Source organism: Pinus tabuliformis, chromosome 5_2, assembly GCF_031772625.1.
Source record: "Pinus tabuliformis cultivar Carrire ecotype Pingquan chromosome 5_2, CPIR1, whole genome shotgun sequence".
Lineage (NCBI taxonomy): Eukaryota > Viridiplantae > Streptophyta > Pinopsida > Pinales > Pinaceae > Pinus > Pinus tabuliformis.
In genome coordinates, this window is record NC_142306.1 from 531,356,344 (window position 1) to 531,380,619 (window position 24,276).

Consider the following 24,276-nt stretch of genomic DNA (forward strand, 5'->3'; position numbering starts at 1 on the left):
CTATGAATTATGTGGAGGCCATCCAAAGTGGGGCCTATATTGGGTGGCTCGAGGCTTGGAGCCGGATTTCTTATTGAATCCAAGGTAAGGCCCATTGGCAGTAAATGTAGTGTTGGGTTGGATTACTTCATAGATGGTGAATGCATTTGAGAATCATGGTATTCGGTAGTGACTGCAAGGATGTATGTCTAGGAGGCATTAATGTGGGCTAGGCCATATGAGTTGTGGATTAACAATGACCCAGATGGATCCGAGAATCAAAGGATCAAAACATTTTATTATGTGATAATCGTTGGTAGACTTGGATTACACTAAAAATGGATATAATGGAAAGAGTAAAATTACATGCTAAAGGTTGGACTCATGGGGCCCATAGGCTAGGTGATGTGGCAGGTACCATGTGGACTTAGCAACGGCCAATTTCGTACCTAGAGTGTCATGGAACCACCTGTGTTGCATGTGGTTGTCACATGGGTGGCACACAGTAGGTCCTTGCCCACATGGAAAGGATTAAATGATCAAACCTCAAATGGGCATAACCTTTGATCTGAACATCGAATCTAGATAAAATTTATATCATTGGAAAGCTATCAATGAGCTAAACATGTTGGTGTTTTATAAAGTTAGTTTTGCCAACTTTAGAAAGCCGATTTTTATAACCCTATGAAATTCCAACCTAAAAGTGGGCTCCTAAAGAAAAATAATAAAATAAGAAGAAAATAATAAAATAATCATTATGTATTTTGGAGGGAAAAGAAGAAAAATACCTTTTTCATTATATTTTTTGTTTATCTCCTTATAGGTTTACTGAAATTTCAAGTGTAGACACTCATTGGGTGCAAAATTAAATTTTTCATCCAACGAGTGCCCATTATGCATATTTTTTAGAAGAGCCACATTGATAAGATTTGAAGATACATTAAGTAAACATGTTCAACATGTTTTTTTAATGTATCAATTTTTTTCTTATCAATGTGGGTCTTCTCAAAAGTATGCATAATGGGTACTCATTAGATGTAGAATTTAATTTCACATCCAACGAGTGTCTACACTTGAAATCTGAGTAAACATATAATGAGATAAGCTAAAAATACAATTAAAAAAATAGTTTTTTTATTTTCCCTCAAAAATATTTACATATATGCTTTTTTTAAATTTAAACAATTTTAATTGGTTTACATATTATGTACTTGAAAATTATATGGGCACTTTTAGGCTAAAATTTCCTCTAATGATAATGTGACCATGGAGGTCAGATTAATTAAAGGCAATGTCTCCCATTCAACTTGGAAAGTCCAAAGGGGTGGGAAGGAGTGTTATAGTGTGGTATCAAAGGGCTCAGGTTAAACACTTGGATTGAATGGGCCTTGGACACACACATATATATATATGGTTGTTGTGTGCAATGTGTGTTGCTTATAACATTTTGATTATGTATTGCATGTAAGTGTAAGTGTTGATTCTAATATGTGAATTATTTTTGAACAATCATACTAACTTGAAATCTGGTGTTTCAAATAGCCTCACGCCCATATACTTATTGTATATTTTCCAAAGAAATGTATAACTATGTTATTTATCTATTGGTGGCTAACACATATGTGTGTGTGAAAACACATAATAAGGAATGAACAAAACAATGGAGTAGTAGAAAACTGATAGATCCTAGCATTGTAAGGAGGAAGATTCAATGGAGAAGAGGAGAGGAGAAGAATCCCATGACTAGATGGACACTCTTATAAGTCTAAGCTAATAATTTATAAGCCTAACAATGAAAAAAAATTCAAAGCTCAAGAAAAGTAGGTAAAAGTAAATGTAGTCATACTATAAAGCCTATCAAATTTGTAAAGACAGAAATAGGATGAAGTAGGTTCCAACTACAAGTTTAGGAGGAATTGGTAACACATTGGAAGCATGAGTTGAATAGTGATGGTGATAAAGGTAGAAGATCCTAAAAAAGACATAGGAAGGCAAGTGAGGATACAGTGATAGGTGCAACTCCACTAAGTACTCTAGAGAGGAGGATAGGCAACCATGAGAAGTTTACCATCATTGCAACTAAAAGACATCATCGGCATGAAAGGAAAGAAAAATATTTCATTCCAAAAGAATTTAAGAAGGAAAAACATTCTACATTCAATGAAGAGGTGAGAAAGGTTGAGGAAGTAGAGGCATGGCTGCTACGAATGAAGAAGTATTTCAAGGTCCATAATTACTTTTTGTATATGAAGGCAAGAGTAGACATTTTCAGCCTAAAGAACAAGGTTGATATTTGGTGGGAAGATTCAAGGAATGTAAAATATATCAGAGAGAAATTATTTTCATTGAGGATATTTGAGAGGTATTTCTAGGAAAAGTACCTAGCTGAAAGGTACTATGGTGGTAAGGCCAACGAATTCTATGAGCACAAAATAGCGAATTTGATAGTTTAGGAATATACAACCAAATTTTTGGAGTTGTTGAGATATGTTCCTTACATAAAAAATGAGAAGAAAATCACTCAAAGGTGCCCCAAAGAACTGCCACATGCATTCAAGGACATAATAGAAATTGATGATCCTAAAAAATTTGAGGATACCACTAGGAAAATGTATTATTTCTATGAATAGTCCAACCATAGGAAATATTCTACAATGGATTTGAAAGAAAAAGGAAAATCTAGTTTTAAATGGAAAGGATAGAATTATGTAGGACACCAGTTAGGAAGAGGAAATGTGATTTTTTTACTTCTTCCAATGGTGGGTTTCAATAGATAACCATTACAGATGATAAAGTCCGATTCAATAAGCCTACAGGATATGAATTTGGAGGGTTTAAGAGAGATCTAATGTACTATGCATTTTGTGGAGAAAATCACAAGAAGAGGGACCATCCCAAGTGATCGAAGGATGACCCAAGGGTACAAAATGTGCAATAGACGATAACCATGAAGGATGTGGCTCAGAGTATTCCATGAATTTATGTCGCATTGGACAATAGAAAGGCCAATCACCAAGCATCAGTGGTCGATATTGAAGGCATGATCCATCATCTGTTGGTTTCAATTTTGATAGACCGATGTTCTAATTTAAATTCTGTTAGCCCCAAGATTTTAGATACATGTTTATTACAAAAGATATACCATTAAAAATCATGGTTGGTGAAACTAGCAACAGGGACTAAGAGGTGAGTTGAAGATGTGGTGAGGTCATGCCTAGTAGTAATAAATAGCATGCCCACACATATAGACTCGAATTTATTATTGTTGGCTTCATATGACGTATTAGTCAATATGGATTGGATGGCAGACTATAAGATCAAAATTTATTTCTTTAGTAAGTCAATTGAATGTGTTAGCGATAAGGAGGAAAAGGTGACACTGCAAGGAAAAATAAAGTTGATGACAATTTGACAAATTTCAATGCTGCAAATGAATCAATGTAGTTGGAAGGGGTGTGAATTGTATGATTTCCAAGTGACAAAATAATTAGGAATTAAGTGCAACAGTTTGTAAGAGCACCCAATTCTAAGACAATTCGAAGATGAACTTCCTAAAAAAATCCCAGGATTTCCAACAAGGATGGAAATTGATTTCTCAATAGATTTTTTGCGAGGAAAAGCACTAGTGTCAAGAGCCCCATATGACATGAGTATACCAATGCTAGTGGAATTAAAATTTCAATTAAAGGAAATACGGGGTACATCAGACCCAACATATCACCCTGTGGAGCACCTATATTATTTGTAAAGGAAAAAAGACAACACTTTGAGACCCTCTATTGATTAGAAACAATTAAATAAAGCCGCAATAAAAAATAGAAACCCTCTGCCAAGATTGACAACGTGTTTGATCAGTTGAGAGGGTTTATCATATTTTCAAGGATCAACTTGAGATCTTTGTAACATCAAGTATGAATCAAATATGAGGATATCCATAAGATGGCATTTAGAAACATGTATGGGAACTATGAATTTTTGATTGTGTTGTTTGGACTCACAAACTCCCCAACAACATTTATGTGTCTAATGAATAATGTTCTCAGTCCATGTGTTGGAGAGGTTTGTAATGTATTTTGTTGATGAAATGTTGGTTTATTCGAAAACCAAGGAGGGGCATGAAAAAAATTTAGCAACAATGTTGCAACCACTGAGAAAGTATAAGCTCTATGTCAAACTCAACAAGTGTGAACTCTTCTAGTAACGGGTTCAATTTTTGGGGCATATTGTTTCCAAGTATGGAATGGCGGAAGACGTAGATAAGATTAAATCCATTAAGGAGTGGCATCCTCCTTAGAATGTGACAAAAGTTAGATACTTCATGGGATTGTGTAGTTATTACTAAAGATTTATCGAGAATTTATCAAGGATTGGATACCCAATCAAAACATTGTAAAAGAAAGGAAATAAATTGCAGTGGACAAAAAAATGTGTGGCCAACTTCAATAAGTTAAAGCATCTACTCACACATGCACCAATATCGAGGATAACATGTCTAGAAAAATATTTAGTACTTTGTACAGAAGCTTGCAAGGAAAGGCTTGGTGGAGTCCTCATGTAAGAAGGATAGGTGGGTATGTTATGAATCAAGGAATTTTAACGACCATGAGAGAAATTTTGTCACTCATGACTTGGAATTAGCAGCAATAGTACATGCATTGAAAATGTGGAGGCATTACCTCCATAGAAGGATATTTGTTTTGATGTAAGATCATAAAGGGTTGAGGTATTTGTTTGATCAACCCAAGCTGAATGTAAGATAGGAAATATGGCTAGCCTTGATCAATGAATTCGATTTTGAAATGAAGTACATAAAAGGAAAGGAAAGCAAAGTAGCAGATGCATTTAACATGAGGCTACAGGTGACCCCTGTGGTAGCCATTAGTACTTGTGAGGTTAATGTTAAATCAAATATTAAAGCAGCAATGCAACAAGATGAGCATTAATAGCAAGTAGAGGAACTCTTACAGCAAGAGACATAAGAAACAATGAGTAAGAAGTATTCCCTCATGGAGGATGGCATGTTAAAATTCAAGGGTAGGTTGCACATACTTTGTATGAGCGACTTGAAGAAGATCATATTGCATGAATTTCATACAAAACCATATTCAAGTCATCCTAGTTATCAAAAGATGATAACAACCATGAAAGAGATATATTATTGGCCATGTATGAAAAAGAATGAGGCCAAATATATTGCTAGATGCTTGGAGTGTCAATAAGTAAAAGTGGAATGTAAGCATGCAGTGGGATTTCTACAACCAACCCCCATTCCTAAGTGGAAGTTGTAATTCATTTTAGTTGACTTCATCACATGGCTTCCAAGGAAATCTAGGGAGCATGATGTCATAATGGTGGTGGTAGACATGCTAGGAAAGGTGGCTCATTTCATAGCTATTAAATCCACTTGCAAGGCAATTGATATTTCTCATATTTTCATGAAATAAATACTTGGATTTCAAGGTATACCAAAGAAGATCATCTTGGATCAGGATACCAAGTTCACCTCAAAGTTCTTGGATCAGGACATAATTAGATTTCAACACAACATATCATCCTCGAACAAATGGACATATTGAAAGAGTTAATAGGATGTTGGAGAACATTATCGGAATATATGTTATGCATTATCCTAAAAGGTGGGAAGAGTTTCTTCCTTTCATAGAGTTTGTGTACAACAACGTTTACTAAAAATAATTGAAAATGGGTCCCTTTTGTTACTTTGTGTAGCATCGGATGTGTTATAGCAAAGAAATTTGATGGTGAGGCTAAAATACGCGAGAACTCCAAAACCTAGAAATCATTGTTGGAAATTTCACCTAGAAGTGTCTCAACTAGATTATTAACCAATTTTTAAGTATTTCCTAGATCTAAACATAGGGAATATGCTTAATTAATCATTCTTAATTGAGATTAGGTGAAATTAATCTAGAAAATCACACATATTGATCCAAAGATGATCCTAGCTATTGATTAAGTTCTAATCTTGGTTGTTGGTGCTCCAACGATGGATTATAAGAAGAGATCAATGTGGCGATGGAAAATGCGCTTGAGCAGTTTGATTTCCTTAGAAGATCAATTTCCTAAGTAGTAGCAGTCATTTTCTGGAGAGAGATCCAAAGATTGAAGCAGTGTGTGAGGGGCAAGGATAGTGATTCGGAGGAAATTTTTCCAGATCTGGGGAGGCAGAAGAAAGAGGGTCAAGTTTTCCCAGTGATGCAACATAGAGGACTGCACAGTAGCTCTAGAGAGGGTAGGTTGATTTGCTGGAGAGAAAATCGTTGTCATATATAGAGGTCGGGTAGAGGATCTAGAGAGCTGGAGACACAAATTTATCAGTAGCATCACGTAGAACTACATCATTAGAGACTTGTCAAAGGCTCGATGTCATGGTGACAACGCAACATAGTGCTGACATTGACGTAGAGGCTTCATTGACGTAGTGGTGACAACGCAACATAGTGCTGTAATTCTCTTCAATAATTTTTCCTATATTTTCTTGTTGTGGATTGTGAGTTTCATGTATCCAAATTGTACTCATATTTTCACTACTGCATAATAATAAAAACCCTCACTGTTGCACTAATTTTCCCAAGTTGGGTTTTCTGCGGACATCTGTCCAAAAATAATTTTATGTGTGTGTGCTAGCATTTCTTAGTTTCGAATGTTATTTATTTTCCGCAATTTTATTTATGAAGGTTGAAATGCGTTTATTTCGATGTTGCTATAGCTATAAACTAAATAATTAATTTATCAGTTAGGAGAAATAATACCATTTGTTGCAATAGGATTCCATACTATAATTTTCACATTGTATTAGAGCGCAATTGATCAACTAGAGAGGTCAGAACCGAAAGAAGGAATTTTAATGTTTAGTAAGAGAAGTAGGAAGAAATTTCCAGTGGTAGTGTAGTATTTTTCCACAAGGCCGAGTTACTTGAGAAAACTCAATTGTTCAGAGCCGAAAATTCGATTTTCCATATCGAGTAATTCGAGAGGCAGAGGGAGTAGCTTAAATTTTCCATTGGGTAGATATCTAGCTGGACGCATAGGGTTTTGCAGAATTTTTATGGAGCAAAACCAACGTCGGGTGGAAGAGAGAGAAGCACACACAGTTGAGGGAAAATTTTCCTCAGGGAAGTAGTTGTTATCATATATTGTCACTCTACAAGGGAGTGCAAATAGCAAAGCAACAACCATGGAGGAGGAAAGAGGGAATTTTGACACTTTGTTGAGATGGCCACTACAAGGCTTCATAATTAGGATAGGTTGCATGGAGCTTTCAACTATCTCATATGGGAGTTTAGAGTGTCCTTCCTTCTATATTAATATGGCCTGAGAGCCTCCATTAATAATGTAGTGGTAGTTCCCCGGGATGCAAATCAGTATAGAGAGTACAAGAATGATATGGGGTGGGTGAAGAGGTTGATCATAGATGGATTCTGGGATCATATAGTCTCACATATAGCTAGTAAAGATACTTCCAAACAGATGTGGGATGCTCTACACACATTATACTAGGGAACTTCCGATTATCAGAAGATGTTCCTTGAGGAGAAGTTGACATGCATCCAGATGCAGAAGTGGGAAGGCATAGATCCCTTCCTAACCAGGATTAAGGAGGTTTGAGACCATTTGTTAGTTTTTGGGGTAGTACCCAAACCTAGGGAGCTAGTGTGATTGGCCCTCCACAGTGTCTCAGAGGAGTGACAAGTCTTTGTCAAAAGTATATTAGGCAAAGATAGGCTACTAGACTGGGATAGGATGCGACTTTATTTGCAATAGGAGGAGTTGAGACAAGCTTTGTTAAAGAGCTCCATCAGTGGCAACAACAGGAGTGGATCAAAGGTGGTTTAGGAGGAGGAGAATTTGGCCCTCGTATCAAATGGTCCCAATTAAGGGCAGGGGGAGAAGAGAAAGAAGAAGAAGGACCTGTCAGTGGTCAAATTATTCATGCATGGTGAGCTTGGTCACTACAGTACCCAATGTCGTCTAAGGAAGAAGGATAAGGAGGAGAAGAAGGACCAGTAGGTAGCTTCAATAAAGATCGACAAGTTGTACTCCACGTTGGAGGAATACTGTGTGATGTTTGCAGATATACCTATAGGAGTGAGGTGGGTATATTTAGAACTGTAGTCCTAGAGAACTACAGAGATTAGGTAGGGTCCTTGAAGAGTCCACCTCATGGATCAATACCTAGCTACAGGGGCCCAAAGTATTCAGTAGAAGGATGGATCAGATATAATTGATGCAGTTAGTACCAAAGTGATAGTTGCATACTAGTAACAATTAGAGGCTGGGGAGAATAGTGCAGTCTTAACAACAAAGTAGGTGGTTCAGTGTTGAGTTGGCAATAACAAAAATTCCTCAGTGAAAGTGCAGATGCTAGTAGATGTCAGAGACTCTATAGATAGATGCATCATTCTGAACATAGTTGATTCAGTATTTTGGATTGTTTTTAGTTGCAGATGTTGTAGTTGTAACAGCAATAGATGAGAGGGAGTTGCAGTGCAGATGTAGCGTTGGCAGTAGTATGGAAATCTCAGTAGTAACACAGATGCAACATCAAAGTTGCGTAATAGTTGGTGGGCAACAACAACCATACATCAAAAACATGATAGGAGACGATACAGAGACAATGTTGTGGCAGGGTGTGCAAAACTAGAAGACATTCCTTGCTAAGAGGGAGTGTTAGTTTTTTTAGAATCGGATGTGTTCTAGCAACAAAATTTAGTGGAGAGGCTAAACACATGAGATCTCCAAAACCCATAAATAGTTTCTGGAAATTCCACCTAGAAGTGTCTCAATTAGATTATTAAATGATTTTTTAAATATTTCCTAAGTCTAAGCTTATAGAATATGCTTTTAATTAATCAATATTAATTGAGAAAAGGTGAGAGTCATCTAGAAACTAACACGGATCAATCTAGAGATGATCCTATCCATTGATTATGTTTTAATCTTGGTTTTTGGTGCTCCAACAATGGGTTATAAGAAGAGACATATATGGTGATGGATAATACACTCGAATAGTTCAATTTCCTTGGCATATCGATTTCCTGAGTAGCAGTGGTTAGTTTCTAGAGAGAGAGCTAGAGATCGAAGCAATGAGTGAGGGGAAGGGATAGTGGTCTCGAGGAAGTCTTTCCAGATCTGGAGAGGCAACAACAAGAGGGCCAGGTTCTCATAGTGAGGCAGAGTGAAGGATTGAGCAGTAGCTTCAAATAGGAAGTTCGATTTGTTGTTCTTAGATCCATAAGCAGGGTAGAGGATCCAAAGGGACAAAGAGACAAATTTCATAGCAGTAGAAGGTAGAATGACTTCATCAGAGACCAGTCAAAGGCTTGGCATCATAGTGACTGTGTAATGCAGTGCAAAGGCTAACACAGAGGCTTGAGGAGGCTAAGTTCTCTATAGGTGGGTTGTGTTGAGATTGCTTATGGACGAAGGGTAATCCCCTTCAATAATTTTACCTAAATTTCTTATTGTGGATTGCTAGTTTCAAAAATCTAGATTGTACTCAAATTTTCATTGTTGCATAGTAATAAAAACCCTCACTATTGCACTAGTTTTCCCAAGTTGTGGTTTTTTTGGGGACATTTGTCTGAAAATAATTGTCTCATGTTTTATGTGTGTGTGCTAACATTTCACAGTTTCTGATGTTATTTATTTTCCATGGTTTTATTTGTGAAGTTTGCAGTGTGTTTATTTCAATGTTGCTATAGCAACAAAATGAATAATTAATCTATCAGTTAGGAGAAATAATATCATATTTGAATTTTCACATGGTATCAGAGCGCAATTGATTAGTTGGATAACTTAGAAGCAAAAGAAGGAATTTCATTGTTCAGTTAGAGAAGCAGGCTGAAGTTCTTACTTGCAGCGTAGTCTTTTTCCAGGAGGCCAAGTTACTTGAGGAAACTCATTTTTTTCAGAGCAGAATAATTCGATTTAATAGATCGATTAATTCCATAGGAAGAGGGAGCATCTCATATTTTTGTTGGATGTATCTGTAGCTGGATGCAAAGTGTTTTGCCGTAGATTTCTAGAGCAGAGCCAACCTCAGGTGGAAGAGAGAGAAGCACACACAATTGAGGGAAGATTTTCCTCAAGGGACTTCTAGTCTTAGAACTTTGGTTTTCCTTCCATATTGGCAGTAGTTGTGAGTAGAGCTTCTCACTCTAGAATGGAGCGTGAATATAAGAGCGACAACGAAGCGGGAGGAAAGAGGGATTTTTTGAAAATTCATTGAGATGGTCGCTGCAGGGCGTCGTGCTCAAGATAGGTTGGATGGAGCTTCCAACTATGTCATCTCAAAGGCTAGGATGTCCTTCTTTTTAGATGAATATGGCCTAAAATCCTACATTGATAATGTAGTTGCAGTTCTCGAGGATGCAAATCACCAGAAAGAATAAAAGAAAGATATGGCGTGGGGAAAGCAGTTGATCCTGGATGGATTCCAAGATCATATAGTTTCACATATATATGGCAAAGATACTAACAAACAGATATGGGATGCTCTCTCCATCTTATACTAGGGAACTTCCAAGCAGTGGAAGATGTTTCTTGATTATAAGTTGAGATGCATCAAGATGTAGAAGGGGGAAGGCATAGATCCCTTCCTAACTAGGATTCAGGAGGCCCGAGACCAACTATCAGCTATTGGTGCATCGTCTCAACCCACAGAACTAGTATGGTTGGCACTCAATAGTGTCTCAGAGGAGTGATAGGTCATGTTCAAAGAATGTTGGGAAGAGATAGGCTACCAGAGTGGGATAGGATGTGGGATGATTTTTAGTAGGAGAAGTTGAGACAATCTCTAATAAAGAGCTCCATCAGTGGAAGAAACATAATCACATCGAAGGTGGTGAATGAGGAGTATAATGTGACCCTCTCATCAAACGATCTGAGTCAACGATAAGGGGAGCAGAGAAATAGAAGAAGGATCTATCAAAGGGAAAATGATTTAGGTGTACTGAGCTTGGTCACTACAGTACCAAGTGTCCTCTAAGGAAGAAGGACAAGGAGGAGAAGAAAGACCAACAAGTAGCTTAAGTAGAGATCGATAGGTTGTCTCTAGGTTGGGCGAAGACTTTGTGATGTTTCTAGATATACCTCTAGGAGTGAGGTGGGGATATTTGGTATTGTAGTCTCAAAGAAATACAAATATTGGGAAGGCTCCTTGAGGATTCCACCTCATGGATCAATACCTCAATACAGGGGCCCAAAGTATTGAATAGGAGGATGGATTAGTGACAATTGATGTAGTCAGTACCAGAGTGATAGTTGTAGACTAGTATCAGTTGGAGGATAGGGAGCACAATGCAATGTTGACCACACAGAAGGTGGCTCAGTGAAGAGTTGGAAGTAACGTAGACTCCTAGTTGTTATTGAAAATTCTAGTAGCAGTAAGAAAATCAGTAGATAGATGCGTCATACTAAACACAATTGATTCAATATTTTGGATCCTTTTCACTAGCAGATGTTGTAGTTGCAACAACAGATGATGGGGAGTTACAGTGTAGATGTAGTGTTGGCAACAATATGGCAATGTCAGTAGCATTGAAAATGAAGCATCAGAGTTGCGCAGTAGTTGGTGCACAACAACAACCAAACATTAGTAGTGTGACAGGAGATGATACAAAGACATAGTGTTGTGGCAGTGTGCAACACTAGAGCACATTCCTTGCTAAGAGGGAGTGTTATTTTTTGTATCATTGGATGTGTACTAGCCACAACATTTTTTGGAGAAGTTAGAATACATGACATCTCCAAAACCCATAAATCGTTTATGGAAATTCTGCCTAGAAGCATCTCAATTAGATTATTAACAATTTTTTTAAATATTTCCTAAGTCTAAACTTAGGGAATATGGTTAATTAATTAGTTTTAAATAAGATAAGGTGATAATCATCTAGAAATTAACTCGGATTGATCCAAATAAGATCCTAGCCATTGATTAAGTTTTAATATTGGTCATTGGTGCTTCAACAATGGATTATAAAAAGGAATCAATCTGATGATGGAGAATACACTTGAGGAGTTCGATTTATTTGGCAGATCAATTTCATGAGTATAAAAAAATAGTTGCCAGAGAGAGACAGAGATCAAAGCAGTGAGGAACGGGAAGTGATAGTGAGGTGGAGGAATTTTTTCCATATTTGGAGAGGCAACAACAAGAGGGTCAAGTTCTCCTAGCCAGGCAGTGCAGAGGATTGAGTAGTAGCTTCCGAGAGGGAAATTCAATTTGCTAGAGAGAATTCATTCTTAGATTTAGAGCCTGGGTAGAGGATCCAGAGGAACGAAGAGACAAATTTCTCAGCATCAGAAGGGAACATGACTTCATTAGAGACCACTCAGAGGCTTGATTTCATAATGATTGCATAGTGCATTGCAGACACTGACGCAAAAGCATCTGGAGGATGAGTTCTTTGTAGGCAGCTTGTTTCGATATTTCTTGTGAAGGAATGGTAATTCCCTAAAATAATTTTGTCGATATTTTTTTGTTGTGGACTGCTAATTTCAGACATCCATATTATACTCAGATTTTCACTACTGTTTAATAATAAAAACCCTCACTACTGCAGCGATTTTCCCATGTTGGGGTTTTCTGGGGAAATTTGTCCTAAAATAAATGTCTCATATTTTATGCATGTGTTCTAGAATTTCTTAGTTTCAGAGCTATTTATTTTATGCAGTTTTATTTCTGAAAGTTGTCATTTGTTCAATCGGATGTTGTAGTAAGAAATCGAATAATTAATTTATCAGTTGGGATAAATAATACCAATTGTTGCAATATGGTTCCATATTGAAATTTTCACATGGTATCAGCGAAAAGTAGATCAGTTGAAGAACTCATAAGCGAAAGAAGGAATTTCACTGTTCAGTAAGAGTAGCAGGCCAAAATTCCTAGGGGAAGCGCAATATTTTTCCAGGAGGTCGAATTACATGAGGAAACTCAATTTTTCAAAGCCAAAAATTTTGATTTTCCAGATTAAGTAATTCTAGAGGCAGAGGGAGCAACTCGTATTTTCCATTGGGAAGATCTCTAGATGGACGGAGAGGTTTTTGGAATAGTTCATTGGAGCAGAGCCATTGTCGGAGAGAAGAGAGATAAGCACACACAGTTGAGGGAAAATTTTCCTCAAGGATCTTCTTGTCTCAGAAGTTCTATTTTCCTTGCAGATTGGAGGTAGTTGTGAGAATATCTTCTCACTCCAGAAGGGAGTGCGAATAGAAAAGTAACAACCAAGCAGAAGGAAAGAGAGAGTTTTTGAAACTTTGTTGAGATGGCTAGTGTAGTTCTTCTTGATCAGGACATGTAGGTTGGAAGGAGCTTCCAACTACGCCATCTAGAAGGCTTGGATGTCCTTCCTTCTAGTTGAATATGTCCTGAAAGGCTACATTGATAATGTAGTGGTAGTTCCTAAATATGTAGATCAATAGAGAGAGTACAAGAAAGAGATGGCATGGGTGAAATGATTGACCTTGGAAGGTGTCCGAGATCACATAGTATCACATATAGCTAGCAAATATACTACCAAACAGATGTGGGATGTTATCTCCACATTATATCAAGGAACCTCCTAGAAATGAAAGATGTTTCTTGAGGAGAAGTTGAGATGCATCCAGATGCAGAAAGGGGAAGGAATATATCCCTTCCCAACTACGATCTAGGAGTGTTACACAAAAATATCATCACCGTGATTATTTGCAGTCAGTATGGGTCTATCATCACTTGTACTGTCCTCCTAAGCAAGTCTTAGACCTCAGCTCTTTATGTCAAGCTTTGAAAATGAGAGAAAGACATTGGAAATCAACAAAGCTCTGGTTCCGCACTTTCTCTCACTATTTCCTACGGTCCCGCACCTCCTGTTTACAAAAACTACGGACCTGCCCGCTCTGTCCCTAAAGGAGTGGGTGCGGACCCCTGTGAAAGTCAAAAAGGTGCAATTTTATTCTAAAAAACTCACTTTGGGTTAATTCTAGATGATTCTAGAAGGAACTTTGACGTGGATTGGTTGCTCTTAGGTGGTTCATGCATCCCAAAAGAGGAGCTAATCCCTTGATGAGAGGAGTTATCCCTTTGAAGGAGGGCTTTATCCCTTGGAAGGAGGACCTAGTAACTTCCCTCCATTGCACTATAAATTAAGGCATTGGGCTAGTTGCAAGGGAGGTTAGAAGCTGAACATTTTTGAGGGTAAATGCTGGTGGAATTGAGACTTCCTAGTTAAGCTTGAAAGGAGAGATCACATACCTTTTTGGCTTCATTGGGAAGAGAGTGAAACTTTTCAAAGTAGAGGAGACTTCTTGTTGGACCCTTGGAGGAGCTTTTACAGTGTCAAGGCACAGGTTGTAAAGTTCTTCTTGATTTGAATTAATACAATCAGATTCATTTTTCTCAACAAATTGTCCTATGTCATTTGTTTCATGAATTCCTTGATCTTCATGTTAAATATGTTTTAATGATATTGGCTTTTCAGGTGTTATTTAATTTTTTTGCTTGTTTGTGGTTGCAGATTCGCAACAAGGGAGCTCACTTGGATCAAAGGAGCGAGGCTTCCACAAACTTGCATTGGACCCAAGGTAGGCTTAAAACACTTGTTTGCCTTTGTTTATAAATGCATATTTAGGGAAAGATAGTTTTTGATTGGCTTGCTTGTCACTAGGTCTCTTTAGATTCTAGGAAGGTCTATCTTGTCCACAAGATCGACTCATTCCATGTGACAAGGAGGTTCAAGACCAGCTATCATCTATTGGGGAAGCACCTCAACCCATGGAGCTAGTGCGATTGGAACTCAAAAATTTCTTAGAGGAGTGGCAGGTCTTTGTCCCAAGCATATTGGGTATAGATAAGCTACCACCGTGGGACAGTATGTGGGCCAATTTACAGTAGGAGGAGTTGAGATTAGCTCTTGTAAAGATCTCCATTAGTGGCAACAACAATTGTGGATTGAAGGTGGTGAAGGAGGAGGATAATATGACCATCACAATAAAGGTTCCTAGTCAAGGGTAGGGGGAGCAGAGAAATAAGAAGAAGAAGGACATGTCAAAGGTCAAATGGTTCAGGTGTGGTGATTTTTGTCATTACAGTACCCATTGTCCTCTTAGGAAGAAGGAAAATGAATTTTTGAAGGAGGTTTTGAAGTTTTGAGCAATAATGAATATATGATTTTTTTTTTTTAATCTTATTCATATCTAGAGAAATCTGCAACTAGGCTAGTCTTGTACTCATGTGACATGAGATTGATTCCAACATTTAGCACTAGAACATCTAGGTGCCTACGTATGCCCCTTGCATAGGCACAAGTGAATTGGGGGGATTTGAACCTCGAACCTCCTCGAATAGAATACTTCATTTTAATGGCCATCACCAATCGATATGCCCCTTGAGGGCTAATAATGAATATATGATTGATTCAAATTTATGTCTTATATTTTTAAATATAAGGCAAGTTAAAATTAATCCATTCTCATCTTTAATCATTTTTACATTACAAGTTTTATAGATTTGTTAATTTGAAATTTGTTTTTGGGGTATTTGAATGATTACTTTATAATGAAGATAATAAGTATTTGTTGTGATATCAAAACTATTTTTTTTTAAATCTATATTGGAAAAATAATTTTAATGAATTAAATTAACATTTACACTGTTTTTGTAATATTTTAACTTCCTTTTATTAATATTTATATTGTCATTCTATATTTTATTTTTAAAATTCATAATAGTGTAAGGTTTACTATTGTCAATATTAATAATTTTATTGTCTTCTTTTATATTCCAATAATTAAGGTAGGTTTCAAAATATCTAGTGCAACCTCTTATAAGTATATGGCGACTCTTGTTCATATTAAAATTAAGAACATGAAGCTTATCTGTAACCACTTTAAGGAACCTATGTGTTTTTTCCTGTGGTGAATCAGTAAATTATTAAATTAATTTGGGTGCGAACAAAGATCAAACCTAGTAGTTTCCACTATAACACCAAGAGTATATCCAACAACAGGTAAGTGAGAAATACTCGTAATTTATGACATAGCAAGAGTCGATAATCCATGAGGGTTAGGGAGCTACAATCTATAATAATAATAATAATAATAATAATAATAATAATAATAATATAATTTTAATGTCATAGACATCAATTCATAATAAGCATCAAAACACTTAATTGTACTAAGAGGCACTTTATAACCCAGTATAGGGGTAGATATGTAGGCATAAATGTTTAACATTTAACAATTATATGTAAGCTCAATTATAAAATATAAAAGGGTTAGAATTAATGTGAGCTGAGTATGGTGGAGATGTTATAGCGTAGACATTTAAATCTTGGCTTAATTAATAATAAAAAGTTAAATGTAATAAAAGTAATAAAATTCAATTTGTTATATTGTAATTTTGTTTTGGAAGGTAGCACCTCCAACTCAAGTTTGAAATTATGCTCTCAGAAAAATTTCATAAATAATTATAAATTACATTGGTCATTGCTAAATTAATAATGGTTGATAGAAAAATCACTTATAGTCTTGCTTTGGCAATAAATATTAAATTGAGATGTGATGTGGATAAGTAAACTAATTACTCAAGTAGAAGAACTTGCATACATTTTTGTGGGTAGTAACCACTAGTAAGTCTACATATTTACAATTTTACTCCTACATAAGTGTTGAAGGAAACATAAATAATGGTGGGAAGTCACTCTTATAAGTATATTTTTCACATCTTATTCCTATCAATATTTTATGAAAAGGCTTGCTTAAATTATGGTGGGAAGTAATTGATGGTAGTATAAGTTATTTTCAAGTATTTTAGTTTTGGATGGTTTTCCTTGAAAGCTTAATAATAAAAAATCACTACACAAATATATAAAAATCATGCATGAGTATTGAAACCATCTCCATAAATTATGGCATAAAATATGTAAGGAAATGATCCATATGGCATTATATTGTCAAAAGGCTATAATAAGACCTTCAAGTTATGGCCTAATCAAAAATGTTTTTTTAATAATATTGAAAAATAAATATTTATTTTCAAAGAAAAAAATTAATATTTACATTGGTCAATGCTAAACTATTAGTGCTGAAAATACAAATTGATTGTAATATTCCCACCCTGGTAGGGACTAATAATGATACATAACCATATTTAAATTCAATTAATAAACACATAAAAAAAGAATGAGTAGTCTTTAAGTGCGAGCTTTTGGAAAGTTTTCTGGTTTATTTTCTGACCTAATTTGCCTTGAATTCAGTAGGGGTTCACTGAAATTGCAAGTTTGACAGCTGAACTCTTCACAATTGATGTTCCCGAGGGATTTTAAGGGTGTTGAATCCTTACATGCAATCAAATTTAAACAACATAAACCAAGATTTGTCCTCAACATTTTTCACCAGATTCTAGCAAGAAATCCACTGGAAACTCCAAAAAGTCACACTTAAAGACTACTCCAAAACTGAATACTTACAATAAACTTATGATATAACAAGTTTCTTAAACATAGATATCCACACCCACTTTACAGTGGATATTATTAACTTGTAAATAGGTTATTTTACAATACCATGGGCCAATACCATGGCTTATCAATACCACATGCCAAAAAACCATAACTCATTTCACAATCAAAAGTTAAAATGTAAAATATATTAGACATTACATATAACATTGATTAAATATAGTGAAAATTCTCCACCATATGTATGGAGAGAGGGGGGGAGAGAGCAGGAGAGAGGGAGGGATACAATGATAGAATTGGAGAGAGAGAGAGAGAGAGAGAGAGAGAGAGAGAGAGAGATGGGGAGGAGAGAGAAATGGAGGTGTGAGAGAGAGGGAGAGAGAAGAATGAAGAGAGAGAGGAGGGAATGGGGAAAAGAGAGGGTGGAGAGAGATATACAGTTGGAAGGGGAGAGATAGGGATCAAAGAACAAAGACATATAGAGATAGAGGTTGAGAGAGGGAGATAAGAGAGGAGGGTAGAAAAAGAGAAGGACGGGAGAGAGATATAGGGATATAAAGGGCAAAGAGAGAGGGACACATAGAAATGGAGGAGAGGGAGAAAGAGATAGAGGGAGTGAGGGAGAAAGAGATGGATGGTAGAGAGAGATGGGGGGGTTGAGAAAAAGGGAGGTGGGAGACAAAAGGAGAAAGGAAGGAAGAGAGAGAGCACTTGAGAGAGAGAAAGAGAGAGGGAGGGAGAGAATAAAGTAGGAGGGAAGAGAGAGAGAGGAAAGAGAGAGGCAGAGATGGATCCAATGTGGATATGATATGTGTGTATGTATAAACTAGCCTAGATCCATCTTAACCACAAATATATCATGCATCAAGAGAGATCAAATATCTTGAGGTGAAAACCTCTTTTTTTACTGCAAAACTTGAGGAAAGGTTTGCACCTAGAAATATTTGATCTATCTTGGCACTTGATAGATCCGGGGTTAATATGGTCTAGGTTGTTTTGTGATACATCTAACATTGCGTCTATATATATATATATATATATATAGAGAGAGAGAGAGAGAGAGAGAGATATAAAACTAACTAACTAAAGGTTGAATGCATGGAAATGGGTTACACTTTTTATCAAGGGCACAAGTCAGGAGGGAGAAAAAAGAAGCTCGATCGATCTATATTTTATCCCTTGATTGAGTTATTTGAGGGCTTCAAAATAAACCCTTGACCGAGCTCCTACATAACCCATATTTAGATAGGAGCTCAATCGAGATAAAAGCACAATCGAACTATTTTTTTAAACTTCCCACCCAGAACACAACGGGGATTTTATGGTTCAAAGGGTTCGATTGAGCTATAGCTTGATCAAACCCTTGTTTAACCATGTCAAGAGCTTGATCGAGGATTTGTTCAACCCTCGATCAGTTCCCCTTGTCCATATTTCCCTACAACCCCATTTTTTACCCTAGAGGACTCCAGGAATATTTTTTCCCTAAGTGGTGGAGTTGATAATTATGTTGGATTCATGAGGAAATCCTTTATCCAACGGCATATGAGTTTGATATTTTTTAATTCATATGATATTTTTCATCTAACTGATTTTAAACATAATGCTTGAAATTTCTTCTCACAATTTCAATGGGGCTAAATAAAAAATTAATAACATAAATTATACAAAACAATTTTTTTTCAAAAAATAAAAATATCTTTGTTTACTGGTCCTCTTCAAAAGGGTACTCTTGGTTTTTGAATTTTTTAAACAGTAGAAAAAAATCTTACATGAACATGTGTCTGCAAAATTCGCCAACTTCAAAAAATAATAAAAAATATAATTTTGATTTAAAAAAATTAATATGCATAACTTAGTTCTCTTTTCGTAGATCATGCTCATTCATATATATATATATATATATATATATTAAAAATTACACATTTTAGACTAAGTTATTCTACATGAACACATACATAACTGTTAAGAGGTGCGAAAATTTGCAAGGACAAACACTTCATTTAATAAAAAATTAACGGATTATACGACACTAATTTAAAGAAAAAAGAATATCATTAGGACAATAACATAACTATCCACAATTTGTCTTTTTACTCCAAATCAAAGTTCATAATGCTTATATTAATTTTGAGGGCTTTAATTCGATAAAAGAATAAAATTTTGAATTTTTTTTGCCACATTTGGCCCAAAAGTGTAACCCATCTTCATGCAATCGCCCTAAATTATAACTTTCTTTTATTTTTTCAATTATTATTAATTATAAAAAATATTAATATATGAGTTAAACATATATACACTTAAAAAAATATGTAGCAATATTCTTAATCATGGAGATTCACCCTCAATTTACCATGGATATTCTTAATTTGTAAATAGTTTTTGTTACAACATTGTGAGCTAATACCATGGTTTATTAATACCACATTCCCAATATGGCATGTCTTGATATGACATTTTCTTTAATTAATTAATCTAAGATATATTTATTAAAATAACATAACTATCATGGAGATAAATCTAAACCCTTGTTCTATACATATTACTTTATATATTCTAGCATATTCCATGGAGGTTAAATCTCTACCATTTGTTTGATAAAAACAGATGATTAAATTAAAATTCTACAAGGCCTATTTTGAAATAGACATGTCTATCGACACAAAACTGTGATGAGATCCTTGAAAAGAAGTAATATTATTGAATTAATATATTACCTAAAGGGATTTAAACATGCATAATTTTTTAAGTAGACACATTTCAGATCAATATAATATTCATTAAATCATAAGAATTAAAGTTTTGGTCATACCACGTGTAAAATTTTAAGTCGACTTATTTTAAATAAACATTATTTACTACCAAAACCATATAAATTAAATGGTTTGCAAATGTGGATATGCATCAATTCATGAGAAGCATCAAAACACTTAACCTATGAGATACCTCACTTTTCCCAAAGAAAAAAAAAATAACTAAATTACAACTTTATTTTAAATTATTATTATTAATAATTATAAACCTTATATATATATATATATATATATATATATATATATATATATATATATATATATATATATATATATATATATATATATATATATATATATATATATATATTCTTAACCTTGGATATTTACGACTACTTTACCAAATTGTTTTTGTTGCAATAGCATGGCTTATCAATAATGCATCCTAACATGACATGTGTTTATATGACATTTTCTTTAATTAATTAATTAAAAGAGCATAACTAATTTGGAGATAAATCTTAACCCTTGATCTATGCATACTACTATGAATATTTTGGCATACTCCATGGAGATTAAATCTCTATCATCCACCTAATAATTACTAATAATTATATTGAAATTCTAGAAGGCTTATTCTCACACCTATTAACATAACTAGGTGGCATGAAGGTGAAGTCATTAATTATCAATTGGATAATGTCATTTCTTTTTAACATGGAAGTATCCCTTGCTCCTTTTTCCTGGAGGGGTTCTAAGTATGTGCCTTTACGTCTACGATGACACAATGGATTGTTATAATCTATAAGATAATGAGTGGAGTACTTATCAATGCTTTCAACATTTTCTCTTTTAGTTGGTGGTATAATAATATTATTGTTATTAATGACAATCCTTATGCTAAAAATAATTTTCATCAGTCCTAGGGGGTAGCTCAATTGGTTAATTTGAGAAATATGAACTCGTTGAAACTTGAAAGACCCAGGTTCAAAAACCCCTTTTTATGACCTGAGTTAGAGGAAGGAGGGCATATCATAGCCCCACGAAGGTTTAATAGTAGTTACGTGTCAAAGGCGTTGTTGGGTTCCTCTTGGTCACAAAAAGAAAAACTAATTTTTATTAGGGTCTAGAACTATCCTTATGTTTAAGTGCAACATGTATCATATGACATGATAACACAATATGCTATTTTCTACCTTTTACAAAAGTCATATTCACAAAGGTCATACATATAGTGACATGGTTGGAGTCACTTTCATAAATCCTAACTTAAGCCATGAGTGCTTTGCTGCCCAATCCTTCCATGTTGCACTAAACTCTATAAAGTATTATAACAACCATTGCAATAATAACTCCTTTAATTGATTCAGTCATTCCTCAACATCAATTCGTAGGAAATCTATAAGAGTTCTTTCAGTCTACATTTTCATTATCAAAATGTTTTGTTAGTGATATAATATTTATAAAAATGGACATACCCTTAAAAATTACCAAACTCACATATAATGAAATATACATGGGGGATTCACTCAACGAACCTCTGTCATATCACATGCGTTCATGGCATATTAGACAATACTTTTAATTTTACTACATATAGGAAAATACCTTTAAAAATCAGATTATTTCACCCCCTACTAATATGAACCCAATAAACCTTCCCAATTTATAAAACCCTACTTTCTTTTTTTTGATCAAGTAAGAGTAGGACCTTCTATTAATCTTAGAGAAAATACATGATGTATATAGAGTAGCACCAACTCGATGAAAATTCAACAGGCAGCTGGACTGGAAATAACCCGAACCTATCTCCAAAATCTATGGAAAGCCTGAACAAGACTACAAAGGAGATGTTAAACAAAACATCCAAAAAACAGTCTACCCTCAAGGCGTCACTCTGGACAACCAGTGAACTGGAAACCTGCTATCCAAACTATCACACAACAAAAGACCTACCATGCATCAAAACTACCGAGCATCAAAAAACCTGAACGCCTTTGATGACAGGGCCCATTGAATCGAAGGCCCACAAAATTGCACCATGTGACCCTCCAAATGCCCACATAACTACATGAAAGACCAACCTTAACCTTCGGTTATTTGAATAACCCAAATACCAAGTGATCCAACCTTCAAATGATCCAATGGTCATGATCTAATTTTGGGCCTACACCTTGCCCACACTTTATCTCTTCTTACAGGCCCGAAAGGAAACATAGGCCACCTCTCTAAAAAATTTCGGGTCCAATTGAAGAAATAAAAATCATGCATCTATTCCACCCGAAATCCACAGGATGAAGGAGATCCATATTGGTCTCATCAACTAGCCCACTCATTAACTTCCCTAGCAGACCCGAAGAATATAAATGCCTCCACCCTATAGTTTTTTGGGTCTCAATGGAGAAATAACGAGCGTGCATTTAACCGCCCGAAGTCCATAGGATGAAGGCGATCTCAGCAACTTGTCCACTCTTTATCTTTTCATATGGATCCGAAAAGAAACATAGGCCACCTCTCTAAACTATTTCGGGTCCAAATGAAGAAATAACAATCATGCATCTTTTCTACCCAAAATCCCTAGGATGAAGGAGATCCTTAGAGGTCTCGTCAACTAGCCCACTCTATAACCTCACTGATGGATCCAAAGATTAAATAAGACACCACACTATAATTTTTCGGGTCCGATTGGAGAAATAACGAAAGTGAAATTTTCCGCGCGAAATCCATAGGATGAAGGCGATCTCAGCTACTTGCCCACTCTTTACCATTTCAAACGGACCCAAAGAATTAACCTACGAGCAATTTCCAGCCCGAAATCCATAGGATGATGGATTTCAGGGGAAAACTTTGGTCAGGTGGCTACCATCCTGCCCACTATTTATCACTTGCTACTTACTTGTGATTAGTCCACTTTCTTCTGTTTCCACTAGTCTTCTCTCTACTTATTTCTCATGCTTTTGAAGTACTCCCTATTTTTGGTAGCCTGTCTATTATAGTCTCCTCACAATTTCCCTGGGGGAGTCAACATCCAGTCGTATCTTCTATTACTTTTTGAATAGAGTACTCGTTCATTTGCCAAACGATCCGCTAAACTGTTGGCTGTTCTGCGCACATGAACAAAATCAAGGGTTCTCATGTCTCTCAGGTAGGATTGTATATGTTGATAGACCTACAATAACTGCTAGTGTTTTGACACTATTTCTGGTGTTGTGCCATTGCATATTTTCTTGACCGAATTAATTATTAATTCATAGTCAGCTTCAATGATGGTGTTATGCAAATTTGATTCAATCAATATTTGTAGGCATTGCTCTAGGGCCATGAGTTTTGCCATATTATTAGTGGCCTTCCCCAAATGACTGTGAAAGATGACTTTTATGTATCCCTGATCATCTCTTATGACTCTGCCATAACCAACCACCGCAGGGTTTCCTTTAGAGGCTTCATCTATATTGAATTTAAAAAAGCCATGAGGGGGAGGTTTCCATAAGTCCTTATCTGCTGCTATATAACTTACAATCCTGCTTATGCCCTGGGGGAAAGGCACCTGTTGACCCAAATGCAATAGTATTTGTGCATCCTGGTCTTGAGGTGGGTTCTTAGGGGGTCTCTTTAGAAGGGTTCCTACAGTCTCTTTGAGTTGTCTAATGATCTTAGCTATGATGCTCTGGGATGAGCCAATTTTGTTTTTGAAAATCCTATTATTGCGTTCTTTCTAGATAACCCAGTTCAAAAAGCCTGGAACTAGAGTCCAAGCTTTGTTGATTATTTCATTTTCAGAGAAGTTTCTCCTCCAATTCTTCAATCTGGCAGTGATGCTGAAATTGTCCCTATCTGTTTGTTTGAGGATTGAAGCCACCCAATTCCACAAGGTGAAGGTGAATGGGTAGAGGATGAGTAGGTGTTACATTGTATCTTCTTGTAATTCACATAACTACCATTTAGATGGAGCTACTACACCTCTTTTCCGAAGGTTTTCCCATGACCGAATTTTATTATGTTGCACCAACCACATGAACAGTTTGATTTTCATCCAGTGTGGGCTTTGCCATAGATCCTTCCAAACCTTATCATGGTTTGTGAAG